Below are 22,383 nucleotides of genomic sequence, written 5' to 3'. Positions count from 1 at the left end.
GAACTCCTCCTTATTAGCACTAGTGTGGCAAGTGAGAAATTGGTCTGGGCGCCCCTAAAAAATGGATAGGAATTTAATGCTGGCGGGAATCGGAAAGTTGCTATAGCCGTCATCCAAACTGTCCCAAACACCTATCTTTATTATTGCTAAGATAGTCGTCCAAGCTTTAAGGGTTAAGGGCAAAATTACATTCCATAGCCTAAAGTGAGGATCTATAGAGTCTGAAAGGTAATGTTGCATGTAATAACTCATAGAATGATAAAGCATTGCCTGATGTTAAAAATGCTAGGAGACGCTGAACCAAACATTGGAGTAAGCACCTAAACCAAACATTGGAGTAAGCACCTAGAGTCTCTCTCTCTCTCTCTCTCTCTCTCTCTCTCTCTCTCTCTCTCTCTCTCTCTCGAGTAGGGGAATCCTCAGGGTATAATGGAAGTAGAATACTACCTTCGTATTCCCTGCATATCATAGGAGGTACCAAGAAAGAAGAGGGTAATCGAGGCTGAGAGTTCCACTGCTGCTTTGATAAGGTCTCCCACATACTCTGATTTTGCTGGCGCTGACTATACCAATGCCTTGTCCAATAACGTTTAATCTATCTACACTTACTCTGCCAATGTCTTGTCTATCAACGCTGAATCTATTGATGTAAACTCTGCCAGAGCCGAAGCTGCCTACGCTGAATCTATCAACGTTGGCTCTAACAAAAGCCAAATCTCTCAACACCTATTCCATCAACTTCGACTCGATCACCGCTGAATCTCTGAATGCCGACTCTGTCAACACTTCAAATTTATCAGCACTATCTTAACAGCTTGAATTAATTTACTTATTCCCTTGCTACCTTCAGTGATAGTGCCATATAGCCATTTTCTGGCTAGGTGCTAGTTCATTATTATTCCTTTTTTTCTTCTGTCTGTCTGTCTGTCTATCTGTCTGTCTGTCTGTCTGTCTGTCTCTCTCTCCCTCTCTCTCTCTCTCTCTCTCTCTCTCTCTCTCAGTAATAATACAGGACTCAATACTAGGCTAGAAAGTCTATGCAGGAAGGAAAATGATATATCTGTTGACATTTACGACGATTTTAGGGATTACGAGAGTTTGTACGGTAGAGGTTTCTTTCACCTCAGAAGAACAGGAAACTCTAGGTTAGGTAGGGTTCAAGATGATAGCATTTGGTATTCTTTAGACCAGTGCTCTGCAACAAGTGTGCCGCTAAAAACTTCCTGATGTTCCTTGGCACATTACCCTCCCCCTCAACAACAATTATTGGAAGTTAATATTATATAAATGAATATAAGTGACATAAGTTAATATTGGACACAGATAAACGGATGTACTAGAGTTCACTATTCATTTTCATAAATTCCAGTATTACGAATAGGCTACTTATGAAACCATTGCCAGTAAGTCTTATACAGACATGAGTAGAACGTTTAGGAGTGCATGCTTGACACATTTAGTGTGATGCGCTTTGGCCCCTGAGACTCTCACATGTGGGAACACTAACTGCTGGTGTGTTTTAGTGCTATTGTTACAATGGTTTACCCTGACATTGAGCAGCTCACTTGGAAGGAATATCGTAGTAGAAACCTCCTGTGTTATACAAAACAGTGAAACTGGGTTTGTTATCCTTTTCCTTTAGCTGCAGAAGCATCAGTCTTTTATCTCTCCTTGAAGGCTCGAGAGGAACTTGTGGATATCAGGAGTGATCATGACCTCAGACATATAAAATTCTCTCCGACAAGGAAAGTATGTTTCACTCCTGTTTGTTTGTTTGTTTGTTAGCAGGACTACTCAAAAACTAAGATAAAAATCTGGACCAGATTTGGTGGGTAAATAGCCCTTGTCCCAGGGAACAATCGATTAACTTTTGGGACTGATCGTGATTGTATTACAGATTCTGGATCCGGAAAACACTTTTCTTTTTTTCGAATACCCAATCAGTGATGAGAAAACCTAACCCGTTATGAGAGTGGTTTGGAAAGTACGTTGCCCTTGTCGGAGAGATGCCCACCACTGATTGCCCTTCTGATTAGGTAAAGTAACCTTAAACCTTTGGGGCAGAACAGAAATGAGAGTTCCCAACTATCTCCAAGTGTGCTCTTGACGTGCAGTTGTCATTTGCAACAGCATATCTGTGCTAATTAAGCTTTCATCATTAACACGTACAGTCTACAGAACAAATAGAGACCAAATCTGAAGTCACTGCTTGGGGAACTTCGTGGGTTTCTTTTCTATAACAGAACCAGACATTAAAAATCTGTGTTCTGCAAAAAAGGCCTAAGTTTCTTATTGATTTTCAGTGAAAGTATGATATATATTTATTGACTGGGAAAAACTTCTTGAATTGTATTTATTATAGAAACTTAACTGAAAATGTTATTTCAGTTTTGTCTTGAAATACAAATATTGTTATGTATCTTCAGTTCAAAACCATTCTTGATAAAACTGGCTGAGCTTCTTTTCTGGGGTAAAATATTATTTTGAGAAATTTCCCATATGTAGTAAGCAAATGCTTATCACTGCATACACCCAAAATAATCTTTATTTCACAGTTTGGAAATTCCTTGAACACTTAAAAATTCAATACGTTGCTTTCAGCACACAGCACTGTACACTTAGCAACTGCGATATCCTTTCATCCTTTGTCAGCAAAAGTGAACACTATGCAGTTCTGATATTTATGATGGCAAATATCTACTGAATGTGCGGCAAGAATTCAACAAATTTAATAATGTGCCGTGAAGTAAAAACGATTGTGGAACATTGCTTTAGATGGTGACAAAGAGGTGGAAAGAGGACATTTAATGATAAAGCTGTTAACAATCCAGTCCCTGAGGCCAGTGGTAGTAGGGTAAGTGAGGTGAGATTATATAGGTTTTATCACCAACCATATCAGGTAGTCATGATGTCATAGACAATCAAGGGATTTCTGGGGAGAAAGGTGACCTCACATCAGTGGCTTGAGGAGTGTTACATTCTCCTCGGAGGATTTATACAATTCACCAGGGCTAATTTGATTGTGTTTCACAGCATAGCCAGATCCATCCAGACTATGATTATTAGGTAAAAAATGCCAGAAACATTATCTCAAAGTGAGTCGAATTTATTACTTACGCAAAAGTCAAAAAGCAGACAATTATGATTACAGAATCATAGTCTTGCAGGAGAAGTTTCACCACAAAACTATAAAATAAAACTATAAAATATTAGGAATAAGTGACTGCACAAAACTGGCAATGAAGCTCTAATAAATATTAAAAACCTGAAAGTAACAGTTATCAATAAATTGGATGATGAATCATACACTTCTTTGTAGGTAAAAATTTCATGGAGAGCATGTGTAGTATACAGACCACTGGTTAGATGAGAGAAACAATAAATTACTTTACACCAGAATAAAATCAGTAATAGAAAACAAAGATTGAGTTATTTTTGGTGACATCAGTAATCCAAATATTGACCGGAATAATTTGTGTGCAAAGAAGTGAGCAGATTGTAAGAAATGGTACACGATGCACATTGAAGTCTGGCAGTGAATGCGTGTTAACAATATACTCGACCTTGTCGTAGCAACACACGGTGATATAATAAATATGTGTGATGCTGACGGAAATTTTAGTAACCGCAATCTTGAGTCTAGAATACGAGGGGCGAACTCACCAGGTCCCCCATTTTCTATTTTTGATCGCTATGTACTCGTATGCTTCAATCCTCCCTCTGTCCCGTCGTGAAAACATAAGTTCGCCCGTCGTGTTATAGACTCCTCTGGGGAATCTGGAAAATGAGGGGCGAACTCGCCAGGATCCAAGTATTCTTCTTTTTTTTTTTTCTTTACGTATACTTCAGTCCCCCCTGTATCCAACCGTGAAAAATGTGGTAAATCTGCCTTTCGTATCCTAGACTCCCCAGATTGTCATCAGATTTGTACATAACATTAACTGTAAGACCAGTATAAATTGGCTCTTAGTTCCTAATACCAGAAATGCTAAAAAGTAAACTTTGATATTATGAGAAACGAAATTGCCCCCCTGGGGGTAGGGGGGTTTCAAGAATACTCCCCCAGTATCCCTGCTTGTCGTACGAGGCGACTAAAAAGGTTGGTGGTGGGTTAGTGCCCCACCCCGTAAAAAGAACTAACTAAAAAAGCAAATAAAGCGCCTCGGACCCGGACGGACCATACGTTGACGACTAAGGAACGGACAAAGGACATTCTGAGGGTAGGAACGTGGAATGTGAGAGGAGTGAATGATGAAGTGAAAGAGAGAGAGATTGTCCAGGTGCTTGAGGATGCAAAAGTGGATATATGTGGATTGACTGAAACTAAATGGAAAGGTGAAAGGATGAGAGAATGGGAATACGGTGTACGTATATGTGCGGGAGTCAGTGAGAATGAGAGGGCAAGAGAGGGAGTATGTCTGATGATAAGCAAGAAGTAAAAGGAGAATATAAGAGAGTATGGAACAGTGGGTGCAAGGATTGTATGGGTGAGGATGAAAGTAGGTATACAAGCATGGGCGATTGTATGTGTGTATGCTCCAACAGAGGATCGAGTGGCAAGGGTGAAAGATGAGTTTTGGGAGAGAGTAGAAGCATGTATGGACAAGTTTGAGAGGAGCGAGAGAGTGCTGTTGATTGGAGACATGAATAGCAAAGTTGGGAATGTACGAGTGGATGGAGTGGTTGGTCAGTGGGGTGTGCCAGCTGAAGTAGATGGGAAAGGTAGTGCTTTGGTGGACATCTGTGCTGGTAAGGGGTTGGCAATAGCCAACACCTACTTTCGTCATAAGATGATCCACCGGTATACATGGAGAGTAATGAGGAGGATGGATGGTGAACTTGTTGAACGAAAGGCAATGATAGACTACGTGTGTGTGGATGAGCGAATGAGAAGACAAGTGTTGGATGCAAGGGTGTGGAGAGGGTGGGGGAATGGAGTCTCGGACCATCACTTAGTGATGACCAAGGTAGAGCTGCAAAGAAAGTGGTTGAGGAGGCGAAGGGGAAGACAGGAGGAAGCAGCTCCTGTGAGAAGAGTGGAGAAATTGCAAGATAGTGAGAAAAGGACAGAGTATAAGAGCATAGTGGAAGAAAGATTGGGAAGGTATGAGCTAGAGCAGATGGAAGGGGTGGAAGACGCATGTAAGATATTTACGGAAGAGATAAGCGCAGCGTGTGAGGCGGTTTATGGAGTGAGGAGGAGATGCAAGGGTGTGCAAGGGACAGCATGGTGGAATGATGAGGTGAAACGAGCTGTGGAACAAAAGAAGAAGGCATATGGTGAATGGTTGGCGAGTAGAGGTAGGGGAGAAGATGAGAGAGAGAAGAGAGAGGTATATGTGAGCAGGAGAAGGGAGGTTAAGAGACTGGTGAAGGAGAGTAAGAAGAAAGTGGATGAAGAGTTTGGGAGGAATCTGAGTGTGAAATGGAGGGAGAGTAAGAAATTGTTTTGGAAGGAGGTAAAGAAAGGAAGGCAGTGTGAAAGGGGAAATAGTAGGGTAGTGAAAGATAGGAATAATAGATTGTTGGTGGAGAAGAGAGAGAAATTGAGGAGATGGAAGGAGCACTTTGAGGATTTGTTGAATGTAGAGAGTGAGAGCAGTGTGAGTATAAGTGGTTGGGAAATGGCTGGGAGAAGAAAAGATGAGAGGAGGGAGGAAGAGATCAGTAGGTCGGAAGTAGTGGAAGCGATGAAGAAGATTAAGCTGGGAAAGGCCCCAGGAATTGATGGAGTGTGTGGTGAAATGCTTAGGTATGGGGGTGAGATTGTTGTGGAGTGGATATGGAAGTTGTGTAGATTGGCTTGGGAAGAGGGAAGGGTTCCAGAGGACTGGAAATCAGGTATAATTGTTCCTCTGTACAAAGGAAAAGGGGAGAGAGAAGTATGTGGTAACCATAGGGGTATTTGCCTTCTTAGTGTGACTGGTAAAATATATGGTAGAATACTCATTGATAGGGTTAGGCATATGACAGAGGAGCTAGTTGGAGAAGAACAAGGGGGATTTAGGAAGGGAAAAGGGTGTGTAGATCAGATATTTGTTCTAAGATGTTTAGTGGAGAAGTATCTAGAGAAGGGAAGGAAAGTGTATGCTGCCTTCATGGACTTGGAGAAAGCTTATGACAGAATAGATAGGCAAGGTATGTGGAAGGCATTAAGAATATATGGAGTGGAGGGGAAATTGTTGAGTGCTGTGAAGAGTATGTACGAGGGAGCTAGGGCTACGGTGCGAGTGGATGGTGAGCTGAGTGAGTTCTCTGATCTCAATGTGGGACTGAAACAGGGGTGTGTAATGTCTCCATGGCTGTTTATTATATATATGGATGGGGTTGTAAAGGAGGTACAAGGTAGGGCAGTGGATGTGGGGGTGGCCCTAATGAATGAGGGTGAGATTTGGAAGCTTCCGGTGTTGCTGTTTGCTGATGATACAGTATTGTTGAGTGAAGATGAATGGGAGTTGCAAGGTTTGGTGAATTAATTTGGGACAGTGTGTAGGAGGAGGAAGCTGAAAGTTAATGTAAACAAAAGTAAAGTTATGGTGTTTGAGAGGAATGAAGTCACAGAGTGTGCAGTGAGGTTGGATGGTGAGAATATGGAGAATGTGAGTGCATTCAAGTACTTGGGTAGTGTGATGAGTAAGGATGGAACTTTGGGGGATGAAGTATGTGAAAGGGTACAGCAGGGAAGAAAGGTTGTTGGTACACTGAAAGCAGTGATGAGAAATAGGGAGGTGAGTATGGAAGTTAAGAAGTCACTGCATGATGGTATTGTGATCCCTACCCTGACGTATGGAAGCGAGGCGTGGACATTGCAAGAGGGGAACAAGTCAAGAGTGAGAGCAGTGGAAATGAGTTACTTGAGAGGAGCATGTGGAGTGACGTGGAGGGACAGGTTGACGAATGAAGAAGTGAAGGAACGTTGTGGGGTAGATGTGGATGTGGTTGAAAAGATTAGGAGAAATACACTGAGGTGGTTTGGACATGTGGAGAGAATGGAGAATGAAAGACTGACTAAGAGGGTGTATGTAGGTGAGGTGGAGGGAGGGAGAGGGAGGGGTAGACCGAGGATGAGGTGGAGGGATGGAGTTGAGAGGTATATGAGGGAGGGAGGGGTGAGTTGAGGGGAGGGGAGTCAAATGGTGGGTGACAGAGTGACTTGGAGGCGTTTTGTCTGCGGCCACCCTTTGCGGGATTAGGGCGTCGGGCTATAGATAGATAGATAGATAGCTTGATTAAACTAATATTGATGGATAACGTTGAAGAATAGGGGAAATATTCGCTAATCAGTTGATCTTCATCAAGTGAATAAATATACTGAAAAATACCCAAAGAAATAATCATATCAACAAACCAGCATAGATGTTGAAAAATTTCAATATCATTGGTCACAAAAGAAAAACACTGAAAAAATATAAACGCTCAGAAAGTCACGATGGCGATACCGAATGTCTTAAGCATGACGACACCGAATGTTTTAAACTGCAGCGGCACTACAAAAATTGTCTGGAAAATTTAGCAGCACATTTTTGTTTTCCTCGTGAAGCAAAGTCAAATCCGAAGAGATGTTTTCACCGTGTAAGGAATAAGGAAAATGAAAAAAAGAGCACATGCCAGTGGTTCCCAACTTCAGGGGAAGGTGGAAGGAATTTCAAGGGGGGGACGGGGTGGCAAAATTCAAAAGGCTAAGAATGGCTTGAACTAGTATATGCTTGTGCGTGTGTGTGTGTGTGTGTGTGTGTGTGTGTGTGTGTGCAACAATTAAAATATGATATGATTAATAGTTAGTTCTTATATTTTGCCCCTGAGATGGTTTAATTTCCACTCTGTCACCTGATCATCTCTCTTTTTCCATGTTAGTTTGGTTTAGCCAACTGAACAGAAGAATAATATCCCCGAAAGACTTGGAGTGAAAGATATATCACGCCTTTTTAATAAAACTTTCGGTATAAAGTAGTTGGTTTCCATATCCAGCGACTACACAGTTTTTTTTTTTTTTTTTTTTTTTCTGTAACAGCCACCGACAACGTCTCCATGCGACAAGTTTCTGTCTCTCGCGCCCATATATTTTTACATCGTGTGAAACATAATTATATGAAAAAAAGGGAGAATTACTGTAGTTTACTATGAGTGCTAGTTGGTTCTGCTTCATTATACCAAGAAAATAAGACAGATCAAATGGGAATTCCAAACCTGCATGTGATATTTTTCACTGCTGTTTGCGACGGCAGAATATACTTTATGAACGAGTAGGACAATGATTATGTGCTGGTCCTTAAGCCCATCAACACTTGATTGTGTTTGTGACTATGGCAATTTGATGGTATTTATGACCATCTGTCTATCTATATACCTAGGCTGCTTCCCCATAGGAAAGGGAGGTAGCCGAGACAGGACGACACACTCCCAATCTATTCATCCACTAAAACACATTCATTCGCATCCTAGCCCCAAAGGGGAGAATGGACAGATCCTCACTGCACTACACCGCACGAGGGTCAACTACGCAATGCAATCAGTGACATCCGCAGCAGGGCCCTACAGCAGAGCTGGTTTACCCCTGCCACATCATAAGAGACCCATCCCCTTACCCGCACCCGACCTGATCAGCTGATCAGACCAAATGCAGGAGAATATCCTCTCAGGGCTGTGTCATCATTTATTCATTCACAATTTCTCTGCATTTATTTCTGCCATGCGCAGCTACTCTTCCTTGCTCAACAGACATCCCTCTCGCATCCAATGCCCTCTTCACACTGTCCATCCATCCTATTTGTGGTCTTCCTCTCAGCCTTACACCTCTCACATCAGATCTAGTTATCTTCTTCACCAATCGCTCAATGTCCATTCTCTCCATATGTCCAAACCATCGCAAAATCCTCTGTTCAACTCGATCAGCCATTCCTGAACAACTCCAATTCTCCTTCCCACTTCATCATTTCTCACTCGATCCATACGCTTCACTCCACAAATACTCCTCATACACTTCATCTCCATTACATTCAAACTTTTCCTCTCTGCCACACCCATATTGCATGTTTCAGCCCCATATAACGCAATCGGAACCACAACTCCCTCATATAGCCTTCTCTTTATATCAGTTATAAGCGAACGACATCTAAACACTTTTTTCATTCCTCCCAGCACCTTTCCTACTTCATTCACTCTAAACTTCACTTCTGCATCTATTCTTCCATCCACAGCGACATGTGACCCTAAATACTTAAAACACTCTACCTCCTCAAGCAACTCACCATTCATAACTATATTCATCCTCCTGCCATCTACCTACCTCGTACACCTCATCACTTTATTCTTATTCTCATTTACTTTCAAATTCTTCCTTTCACACACCCTTCCAAACTCCTCTACCAACTGTCTCAATCTCTCCCCTGAATCAGCCACCAGTGCGGTATCATCTGCAAACAGCAGCTGCTTCAGATTCCACTCTCTACCATCAAAATTCACCAGACTCAGGCCTCCATCTAACACTCTTGCATTCACCTCCCTTACAACACCATCCATATAAATATTAGACAACCAAGGCGGCATCACACATCCCTGCTGTAACCCCATTCAAACGGGAAACCAATCACTCACAGTATTTACCACTCTTACACACCCTCTACTATTTACATAAAAAAATTTCACCACTTTTAGTAACCTACCATCAAGTCCATACAATCTTAACCCATCACGCCCCAAGCTATTTCGCACCTCCGACACCCCCCAATCCCGAGGTATTTTCGAAAAAAAAAAAAATTGGGGTAAAGCCTCCACTTTTGGTGAGAAACATCGAAAATTCATAAAGAAATCGTTCACCTGGGGTTTAAAATACTCGATCCAGATAGCAGTACCTCCTTACCTTACTGGGTTTTCTAACAGGCTAGCACCAAAGAAAAAGAGTTCTATGAGAGGGTAACTATATCACACCAGTCATAAACGGTATTTATTTATTTACTTGGTACGAATTTATATGTAGTACGAGAGTATATTGGTTTTCAAACAGTAATATAGGCATTATAAGCATTGTTTCACTCACTAACTCATCACCATACCTGACCTTTTTTTGCCACATTACCTGATCATCATTTCTGACTGTTTCTTCCTCTAATGTTATGTAAACTTTGTCCTCCACATTGTCATCGATTGGGGAATCATTCTGGCCCTGGCCCTGAATGTCTTTATTGGCCAGGTCATTGGTAACAGGTGAATTGCCGAGACAATGGCATGCAGGGGGGGGGGAGGTTATGCGGTGTAAGGCATTGTCCCTGCTTGGCATCTTGTAGAGGAATAGAGGAAGGTGTCCCATGTATACGTACGAAAAATAACGTGCAAAAATTGAAAATTGTGCAAATTATTACCCTTGCAATTGCGCAATGTACCAGTACGTCGTTGGGACTGGCAAATGCAAAATGTTGCAACATATCCATACGTCAATGGGACGCCTCGAGTTAAAACAGTCCACAAAGCCTCCCTATGAATTTTATCATATGCTTTCTCTAAATCCATGAACACCCAAAACACATCCTTGACCTTTGCTAAATACTTTTCACACACTTGCCTCACAGCAAACACCTGATCTATGCATCCCCTCCCTCTCCTAGAGCCACACTGCTCATCACCAGTCACTCCCTCTGTACCCTCTCTAACTCTCTTCGTTAACACTCTACCATACACCTTCCCTACAGCACTCAACAGATTCATACCCCTAAAGCTAGTACATTCATACTTATCCTTACCTTTATACAACGGAACCACACAAACACTTGCCCAGTCAACTGACACCATAACTTTCACGAAATACACATTCGACAATCTTACTAACCAGTCAACAATAGTCGCTCCATCACCCTTCTGGAATTCCACAGCACACCCATCCATACCTGCAGCTTTCCCTGTTTTCATCACCTTTACTGCCTCCTGCACTTCCTCCTTCGTGATCAAAAAATCATTCAACTCTCCCAACACATATATTCCTTGCACCCTTCCATCCACCACAGTCTCAGCCTCCCTTTCCTCCTCTACATTTAACAGTCTTTCAAAATACTCCGCCCATCTCTTTCTTACTGCATCCATCTCAGTCAACATCCTTCCATCCTCTGCTTTTACTCGCTCTTCCTTCCCAGACTCTCCCTTTCGCACCCTTTTCACCTTCTTCCAAAACATTTTCTTATTAAGTCGAAAATTCTCAGTCAACCGCCTACCCCACCTCTCATCTGCTGCCACTTTAGCATCATGCACAGCCTTTCTCGCCCTATTCCTGTTTTCCTTATACTTCTCATATGACACCTCATCCTTCCTCTGCAGCCACACTTCATATGCACGTCTCTTCTCAGCAACAGCCATACTTACTTCCTCGTACCTCCATTCACTTCCTTTCCTTACACCACCACACACTCGCCTCACACCACACACCTCTTTTGCATGCCCCACCACAGCACTTTTAAACAACTGCCATTCTTCCTCCACACTGCCATTTTCCCGATCTTTCACGGCGTTCCACTCATCTTTCAATTTCTCCTGATACTCTATCATTTTCTCTCTTTTATCCAACTCACTCACTTTCAAAACTTCCATGCCACACCTAACTCTCCTAACTTCCTAACTCTCACCCACCTCTTACCTACTTTTAACTTTCCCTCCACCAGGTAGTGGTGAGACATACCTTCACCCTCCCCTCTCAGGACCCTCACATCCAACAATCTTCCTATTACATTCCTGGACACAACCACATACAGTAGTCCATCAATGCTCTATCAACAACCCTTCCACCCTCCTGTCTCACCCATGTATACTTATAAATATCTTTCTTCTCAAACAGGGTATTTCCAATAACCATCTCTCCCTCAACGCACATCCCTGTCATTCGTTCCCCATTTTCATTTCTTCCAGGCACACCATAAATACCAACTACACCTTCAGCTGCTACATTTCCCACTCTAGGATTCAGATCTCCCATCATTACCACATTCACATTCGCTCCAAAACTCTGCAGACACTTATCAACATGATTCCAGAAAGATTCCCTACATTCTTCATCCCTTTCACTACCAGGCCCATATGAACTCACAGACACCCACAACTCACATTCAAATTACGCTTTCACCCACATCAGTCTCGATGACACCTCCTTCCATTCAATCACACACTGCTGTACTTCCGGACTCACTAACAAGGCCACACCTTCTCTTGCCTTTCCTTTATGAACACCTGACAATCTTCCATTCACACTTCGAAACATAGACTCACCCTTCCCTTTCATCTTCGTTTCATTCAAAGCTAACACATCCAACTTTCTTCTCACAAACATTCTCCCAGTCTCCTCCCTTTTAACCTCAATCGTACTACATCCACGCACATTCATAGACCCAATCTTTAGGGTACGGGGATAACGCAATCCCCCATCCCTTTCTCTGGCCTGTCTCTTTTTAGGAACTAAAAAACAGAGGAGGGGGTCCCTAGTCCTCTCACCCGCCCCTTTTAGTCGCCTTTTACGATATGCAGGGAATATGCTGACAGTATTCTTCCAAACAGTCTGGCCGTAGAGTAGTAGTACCACCCCACAGTGCTGCCAGATTGTGTCCCCCCCGCCACAGGGGGACCATATGAAGACATTTATGACCATCCGATGCTGTCAGTGATAGACCCATGATGGTGCTTATGATCATGAATGTGTAGTAGGATGTAGCTTTGATCATGTGGTCATGTTTATGATCAGGCTTTGATGTTTTTGGCAATGTGGTGTTTATGACCATTACAGTGTGGTGGTGGTGCTTATAAGGGTTTAATAGTGTTTATGACCATCTGGTGGTATTTATGATCTTGTGCCAGTCATTACGACCATAATCAAGTAATGTTGTGTAAACAATGTGTTGGTTTTTATGACTAGACTACGTGGCACTATTAATGAGCACTCGTATTGTGGTGTCATTGGTTGGTGTTTATGACTATCTGCCGGTATTTATGACCAAGACCTTGTGGTGATGTTTTATGGTGGTGTTCAAGAGTATGTTCACGTGGTGATATTTAAGAGCATGTTCACGCGACGATGTTTAAGAGCAAATTAACGTGGTGATGTTTAAGAGCACGTTTCCGTTGCTCTGTTTATGACCAATACCATGTGGTGGTGTTTGTGACCACTATCGTGTGGTGGTGTTTGTGACCTAGACCACGTGATAGTATTCATGAGCAAGTCCACGTGATAGTGTTTATGAGCAAGTCGACGTGATGATGTTTATGAGTAAATCCACGTGGTAGTGTTTTTGAACAAGTCCACGTGGTAATGTTTATAAACAAGTCCACGTGGTAGTGTTTATGAACAAGTGGACGTGATGGTGTTTAGAGGTAAGTCCACGTGGTAGTGTTTAAACGTATACTGGCGTGTTTATGTTAAGACCATAACCATGTGGTGATGTTTATGACCAGGTTGTTGTGTTTATAACCATGTGATCGTGTTTAAGACCATAATAATTACCAGCCGCGATACTGAAGCAGCTATTGTTTTCAGTTTGTCTGCCTGTGTGTCTGTCTATGTGGGTAGGTGTCTGTTAGCATGATAACTTTGCAGTTGCTCAATATACATCACAAAATTTTACAGGCGTGTAGCAGAGGGGAAAAAAATCGATCACGAATTCGAAATTGGTAAAAGTAGGTCAGGGTCTGTCTGTTATCCCGATAACTTCGCAACTGTTCAAGATATCATTACAGAAAAATACAGGCATGTAGTAGGGATGAAATTCTCCTTCAAGTATTTTTTTTCTGTTTGTGTGTGTGTGTGTGTGTGTGTGTGTGTACCAGACACCACAGATCAGGCCTGGCGCATTTGTAGGCGATTAGTAACTGCGATGTGCATAAGATGTCCTCTCGATGTTTGAGGTAGCTGGCTTGGCGATGATCAGTTGGTGTCACTGGCTGGTATATTCCTTAATTCCTTCTCCTTCCTTATTTTACTCATAGCATTCTTTTATTATATATTAGGTTTGGAGGTTAAATAAAGTCTGGTATAACAAAATAATCTTTGACTGTTCCAGCAGTATGATACAGTAACGTACAGGGGTTACACAGTACAAGTCTGAGTGCTCTCTAGAGTACGTCTTACTATCCCCACTCCCTGGCCATTACTGCTGGCTCTAAGCCCACAGTGGGGCGTGGGAATGAAGCTGACAATGCATCAAATGTTCGATGCTGATGACTGTGAGGCAAGCTATGTGATGCTATGTTGATATGTGAATCTTAAGATATGCTAAAATTAAGTCTGACGTAAGTTATGATACCGTATTTACATATACTCTGCAGGTAGATAAGATAATAAGATAATGACAAATATAGGTAATACTTATATATGAAAGCAAAAGTATGGATACTACTAGTACGTTGCTCGGCCATGTAAAATAGGACTGTCCTCAGGTCGGCAAAACTGAAGTAGGACTGTGATAATATATGCCTACAATCTAGCTAACCTGTCGTTAGGCAAGAGTTGGTGGAACATATTCTAGTCCTGACACCTCACTTATATCGTGAAGACGATCTTCTAGACGCTTAAGACACCAACAAAAGACAAAGACAATGATTAACATCGCCACGATAATGACAGAAATCTTAGGGTACAACACATGAGGGTGTACGAATGATGGGACAGAGGACATAAGGACATCACTGTCATTCAATTAGGACAACACCTTCAAATGTTCAGACACCATAGTTAGATTTTCAGGATGAATATCAAAGGATGGGGACAGTGGAACCAAAGAACTAGGTAGAACTGTCTGAAAACCAAGATGATGCCTGTTATCAAGGGTAGAGATCACCGATGAATGAACTTCTCATGAATCAGAAGCGACGTAGTAGCCTTCCGCAATGACATTGCTACTACGGCGAGAACACAATAGTGTAACACTCGCGGGTTCTCTGAAGTAGAAGAACTGATTACTCCCAATGTGCGCATGGTAGACCGGCCATTCATTACTCACAGGTTCAAATTGACAGAATTGATGGATCAGGTCCACGTGATTTCACACTACGGCTCGTTCACAAGGTGCTGACTTTGATGGTAACAGAGCAAACAAGTAAGCAGGACAAACGTGAATGTGCAAATAGCTTGATTTACAAGAGCTCAATTCTGTTTGGCCAGTGAATTCAATAGACATAATCATCTGCCACAAGAAACATGTCTGACTGGGAAACGAGATTGAGCAAAGAATCATTGACACGCATCAGGAAGGGAGTGACACTGTAAGCTGAATACGTTACATCTGATTTCAAGGGAATGTGAACCAGTATTTGTGAGTCAGTGAGGGTTGCTTCCAACAAGGGGTAATAAAATTCTAAGTGACTATCCTCAAAGAGTGGGGTCAAACTGAAATTTAGCACGTGCAAACTGAGTAGCAGACCTCAAAGGATCAAGTGGTAGAAGTTCTGCATTAACAGGGCCAAGCCCGGCATTAACAAGGGGGTTGAATATTGTGGAACACCGCTTCTCTAGTAAGGAAATGTCTGAATCTAACTGTGTAAGGTATTGAGTGAAAGGGAACAAGTTTTCAAAGGTAGCAACCTGAGATCCAAGATAATGAAAATGGGTTGTTAGTACATTAGAACGATCGACAACAGTGTTGAGGTGAGTCATATAATTTCACAAGCTCAGCATGCTCATCAATGAGGAGCCTATTCTGTGATTCGACTACCTGAGCTATCACATTCAGTCTCTTGCCTAATGCAGACACAACAGATGCCTGAGTGGTGCCGAAGAGCTTGTTGAGGACCAATCCTCCCAAGCTGAATAATCCTTGATGTTTACAGAAGGATGCAGATTTATGACCAGCATCGAGAGAGTTGGTGGGGAACTGGTTGGACAGGTCAAGGATTCGGTCACAAAGTGTGTCCATCCTCTCAATAGCTAGATTAAGAGACGTGGCCAGTGCTGGATCCAGGGCACTAACATTCGTGGAGTCCATGGTGAGGAGAGGTTGAAAGAACCCTCTCAAGCCATCTAAATGTTGGGCCAGGATGGGTATCTGCACCGAGACCTGACCCATGGGAGATATGTCATATTTGATGTTGACCACATCCTCCACAATCAAAACCGAGCCCTCTGGAGCCACAAGCACACCAGGATGTGCCACACTAGGAACAGGGAACCCTTAGGCCAACACTAGAATTCCAAGGCAGAGAAATGTAGTTACCATGATTTCCTGCAAAAAGTACAGTTGAATAATACAGTGTACAATGCAAATACATAAGAATGATTTAAACACGGTGAGTGGTGGAACGTAACTTATTCCTGTAATCATCAACCTTCAATGACGACCGAGAAGGATTTGAAGGAGGTCGGGAGGAGGAATCAGTGTCTGCTGATGAACAGGGAAATCGCCGCAAACATGCCTATACATCAGTGAGCACAACTCATGAAATGTAACTCATGAATATGCAACTTTGTTACCAAGCTCCTCCTGAATGACACGTAGTGGGCCCAAGAAACGTGGAGAGAGCTTAGAAGAGTGGTCTGGCTCAGCCACGAAGACCAAATCACTGGTAACAATATCAGTTGGCTGTGCATGTTGGTGCTGGCAGTCTACCATCAACTGATGAGAGGCATCCAGGGTATTACGAACCCTACCAAAAATGCCCTAACTAATGGCTAGATGCACCTTAGCGTAGTTATCAACATTATACACAGGACTGGGACGCTGCAGAAGGAGAGTATGGGGGAGCCACTTGTCCTCACCAAACAGAACAAAGTAAGGTGACTCTCCTATGGAGGCATTAATGGAACTGTTGATTGCAGAGGCAATCTGAGAAATCCATTCATCCCAAGATGAGTAGCAACCTTGAACCACATGATGAAGAGCCTCCAAAATCTTCCTGTTAGCTCTTTCATCTAAGCCATTAGAAACAGAATGATGGGCCACTATATAAGTCTGGGCAATGTTCAACTGAGAGCATATCTCACTCACTAATTCATTTCGGAACTCCATACCACTGTCAGACAGCAAGACCTTTGGAGTTGTGAATGGGTGAAACAGATCCTTGACCAGAGCACGGGCCACAGAGAAGGGAGACTTGTCTGGTAGTGGAGCTAAAACAACATACCTACTGAACTGATCTACACACACCAATAAGTATCCCACTGTTGCCACCAATTTATGTACCAGACACCACAGATCAGGCCTGGCACATTTGTAGGCGATGAGTAACTGCGATGTGCATAAGATGTCCTCTCGATGTTTGGGGTAGCTGGCTTGGCGATGATCAGTTGGTGTCACTGGCTGGTATATTCCTTAATTCCTTCTCCTTCCTTATTTTACTCATAGCATTCTATTATTATATATTAGGTTTGGAGGTTAAATAAAGTCTGGTATAACAAAGTATTCTTTGACTGTTCCAGCAGTATGATACAGTTACGTATAAGGGTTACACAGTACAAGTCTGAGTGCTCTCTAGAGAACATCTTACTATCCCCACTCCCTGGCCATTACTGCTGGCTCTAAGCCCACAGTGGGGCGTGGGAATGAAGCTGACAATGCATCAAATGTTCGATACTGATGACTGAGGCAAGCTATGTGATGCTATGTTGCTATGTGAATCTTAAGATTGCTAAAATTAAGTCTGACGTAAGTTATGATACAGTATATACTTAGACTCTGCAGGTAGATAAGATAATAAGATAATGACAAATATAGGTAATACTTATATATGAAAGCAAAATTATGGATACTACTAGTACAAGCACGATAACTTGGCAACTGCTCAAGATGTCATTACAAATTTTACATATGTAGATGAAAATCTCTTATGAGTTCGAAGTTTGTGAAAGTAGGTCAAGGTCAAGGTCATATTCCCAGCCGCGCTAGGTATGTATCGGCTCACGGCTGGTGTGATTCCTCCCTTGGGGGGCCTCTAGTTTGGCGGTGTTTGTGACCACATAGTTGTATTTATGACCATGAGGGGGTATTTATGACCACATGATGGTATTTGTGCCCTAAGGCGGTGATTATGATCATGTGATGGTCTTTATGGCCATGACTGTGTGATTCCGCTGATGACCATGTGGCTGAGTTTATTTCTCATGAAACTTTTTTCTTTACTGCTGGATTTTTATTTCTCTGTTTTTGTTTTGTTTTTTAATTATAATTCGATATTCGAATCTATGTACATTATTTGTTTGACGTGATATTTTCCATGTTGGTCACTACTAAGACTGAAATGAACGTAGAGTACTTTTGTGTTGTGCCTGATATGACTCACAGCTTCACATTTTAAGATCAGCTAAGAATAAGTGTTAAGATTATCATAAGGTGTGCTGTGTACCAGCGTGTTGATTATGCAGCGTGTTTCGGTGATGAATTTAGTCGTATGGATGGAAACAGACGATTATTACTGCTGATATTAAATTTTGAAGAAGACCATAGTCATATCACGTGAAGATGTGAACTACTGCAAAGGGGGGGTGCAGGCCTAAAAAGGTTAAGAACGAGTGGCACAGGCCCATTGCTTAATTTAAAAGACGATCTTGTTCAGGGGAAAAAAATCTATCTATCTATCTATATACCTAGGCTGCTTCCCCCAAGGAAAGGGAGGTAGCCGAGACAGGACGACACACTCCCCATTTACTCATCCATTCAAACACATTCATTCACATCTTAGCCCCACAGGGGAGAACGGACAGATCCTCACTGCACCACACCGCACAAGGGTCAACTGTGCAATGCAATCAGTGATATCTGCAACAGGGCCCTACAGCAGAACTGGTTTAACCCTGCCACATCATAACAGACCTATCCCCTTACCTGCACCTGACCTGACTAGCTGATCTGACCAAATGAGGGAGAATATCCCCTCAGGGCTGCGACATCACTTATTCATTCACAATTTCTCTCCATTTATTTCTGTCAGACACAGCCACTCTTCCTTGCTCATCAGACATCCCTCTCGCATCCATCACTCTCTTCACACTGTCCATCCATCCTGTTCGTGGTCTTCCTCTCAGCCTTACACCTCTCACATCAGATCTAGTTATCTTTTTCACCAGTCATTCATTATTCATTCTCTCCATATGCCTAAACCATCGCAACACCCTCTGCTCACTCTACCAGCCATCTCCCGAACAACTCCAGTTCTCCTTCGCACTTCATCATTTCGCACTCGATCCATAAGCGTCACTCCACACATACTCCTCAGACACCTCATCTCCATTACATTCAAACTTTTCCTCTCTGCTACACCCATATTGCATGTTTCAGCCCCATATAACGCAGTCGGTACCACAACACCCTCATACAGCCTTCTCTTTATATCCATTCTAAGTGAACGACATCTAAACACTTTTTTCATTCCTCCCAGCACCTTTCCTACTTCATTTATTCTAAACTTCACTTCTGCATCTATTCTTCCATCCACAGCAATATGTGACCCTAGATACTTAAAACACTCTACCTCCTCAAGCAACTCGCCATTCAAAACTATATTCATCCCCCTACCATCTACCAACCTCGTACACTTCATCACGTTACTCTTATTCTCATTTACTTTCACTTTCCTCCTTTCACACACCCTTCCAAACTCCTCTACCAACTGTCTCAATTTCTCCTCTGAATCAGCCACCAGTGCAGTATCATCTGCAAACAGCAGCTGCTTCAGATTCCACTCTCCACCATCAATATTCACCAGACTCAGACCTCCACCTAAAGCTCTTGCATTCACCTCCCTTACAACACCAACCATGTAAATATTAAACAACCAAGGCGACATCACACATCCCTGTCACAGCCCCACTCTCACGGGAAACCAATCACTCACAGCATTTCCCACTCTTACACATGGTCTACTATTTACATAAAAACTTTTCACCCCTTTTAGTAACCTACCATCAAGTCCATACAATCTTAAAACAGTCCACAAAGCCTCCCTATCAATTCTATCACACGCTTTCTCTAAATCCATAAATGCCCAAAACACATCCTTGCCTTTCGCTAAATACTTTTCACACACTTGTCTCACAGGAAACACCTGATCCACGCATCCCCTCCCTCTCCTAAAGCCACACTGCTCCTCACCAATCATTCCCTCTGTACCCCCTCTAACTCTCATAATTAACACTCTGCCATACACCTTACCTACAACACTTAACAGACTTATACCCCTAAAGCTAGTACATTCATACTTATCATCCTTGCCTTTATACAACGGGACCACACAAGCACTTGCCCAGTCAATTGGCACCATACCTTTCACAAAGCACACATTCAACAATGTTACTAACCAGTCAACAATAGTCACTCCACCACCTTTCAGGCACTCCACAGCACACCCATCCATACCTGCAGCTTTCCTTTTTCTCTCTTTTATCCAACTCACTCACTTTCAAAACCTCCCTGCCACACCTAACCCTCCTAGCAATAAAAAAACGACTCCTTTCACTATTTTTCCACAAAAGAAAAAAAAAAGTCAACATTCCTATCCCACATCCGTTGTTTTTTTCAGGATGAAATGATAAATTGCCAATTAACGAAGCGAAAGGACAAGATGCCTTAAATTACCGTAAAAAAAATCGATAAACCACCTGGTCTAGAAAAGATATCTGCTTGCATACGGTGTGACTGTAATAGACAGTTAGCCTTTCCTATAACTAAAATGATCAACAAGTCATATAAATACTAAATGTAAAGGACGAAATTAATAGAAGCTGACTAATATGTAACCGATATTTTTTTTAAATAACAGAACAGCGGAAGGAAAAACAAATGAATAAAAAAATGATACATACACCAAATTACTGGCGTTCTCCATTAATAAAATATCTGTAACAGTTGGGCATGCACAGTTGTATGTTCAAGTTTGGGGGGAAACACTCCAGGGAAGCGAGTTCCAGAGAGATGCAGTTCGGGGAATAAAAGAATTCTGTTGACAGAAGTTCTGCATTATGGCTGAGTGACGTTCCAGTCATGAGCACTACCAGATCCCCTTGTAGCACAGGGAAAGGCATGGAGAGGTGGCACAATGGAAGCAGCTTCGTGTGAGCATATGCCTTAAAAATATCTATAAAATAATGCAAGACAGGCAGCATTCCTTTTTACTTGTAGGGGAGGTACTTTATTTATAATATCAGGATTTTTTATAATTCCAACAGCTTTGTTCTGAATTTAGTCTAGCTGTTTTAGTGCAACCTCTCCACATCCATTCCACATGGGTGAACAATATTCAAGCTGAGAGCACACATGACTCTTATAAAATATAACTAATTGCTCATCAGTGAAGAAGTTACGAACTCTGTACAGTAATCCAAGTTTCTTTGAGGCGGTTTTAGCAAATGATCTAATATGAGAAGTCCAGATGAGGGCATTGTTAAATGAAACACAGAGAATTTCAGTACTTTTGGAGATGGGAATATTAGAAGCATTGAAGGTAATATACGAATCTGGCAATATATGTCTATTAGTAAATTGTACATAATTGGTTTTACTAGCATTAAATGGGACAAGTTTATTTCGTCTCCATTCATTGATCTTAGATCAATCTTGAGTTATGGAGATGGCTGTAATGAGCGGAGGGTTGAGATATAAAACTTTGTAGATGGATGTTTGAGTGTGAATGAACTGTGAAGTGTTGAGTCATCTGCATATGAATGGATGGGATTGTGGGTGACATATGACTCTTTTTTTTTTTTTTGCGCAAGAACTGGTCATTGCTGCACGCCAGCGTTAATTGAGTGAAAATAGGAATATACATCACCTACTTTTATTTATTTTATTTTTCTGTCACTGAGATGTGAGGAAAGCAGAGGAACAAAAGACGTTAGTCCATAGCAAGGGAGTTTGGACAACAGGGAACGGTGTCATACTCTGTTGAAAGCTTTAGAAATATCAAGGGCTACTGCATGAGTTTCTCCATGTTGGTTAATTGATTGAAAGATGGTATGAATCAGGAGATTATGTCAATGGTGGATCTTTCGTAGCGAAAATCATATTGTCTGTCACTATTTAAGTTGTTGGATTCAAGGTGTTTAACTTTTTTTTTTTTTTTTTATGCGAGGAAGAAGGAACCAAAGGCCATGAGCCCGCAGTAACAGTTCCCTCCAAGAGAAAAACAAAATACAATAGAGAGCCAAATTCAAGATCCGATCATTTTGAGATGCCTGGACACACTGCGTTTGAAAGACTGGAGATCATAGGCAGCAGGAAATACAGATAGAGGGAGACAGTTCCAAAGCTGACCTGTTGCATAAATGAAAGACTGGGAGTAACGGTTAACTCTTGCATTAGAGAGTTGGACAGAAAAGGGATGACAGTTTGCTGCCAGACGGGTGCTACACGCCCGTCGTAGAGGTGGAGGAATGCAAGCAGAGAGTTCAGAGGAGCAGTGACCATTAAAGTAGCGATAGAAAAGAGATAAAGA

This window comes from Coenobita brevimanus, chromosome 112 (genome assembly GCF_032717465.1).
Source record: "Coenobita brevimanus isolate Jiangsu-jjx chromosome 112, ASM3271746v2, whole genome shotgun sequence".
In the NCBI taxonomy this organism is placed as follows: domain Eukaryota; kingdom Metazoa; phylum Arthropoda; class Malacostraca; order Decapoda; family Coenobitidae; genus Coenobita; species Coenobita brevimanus.
This window is presented reverse-complemented; position numbering follows the sequence as displayed.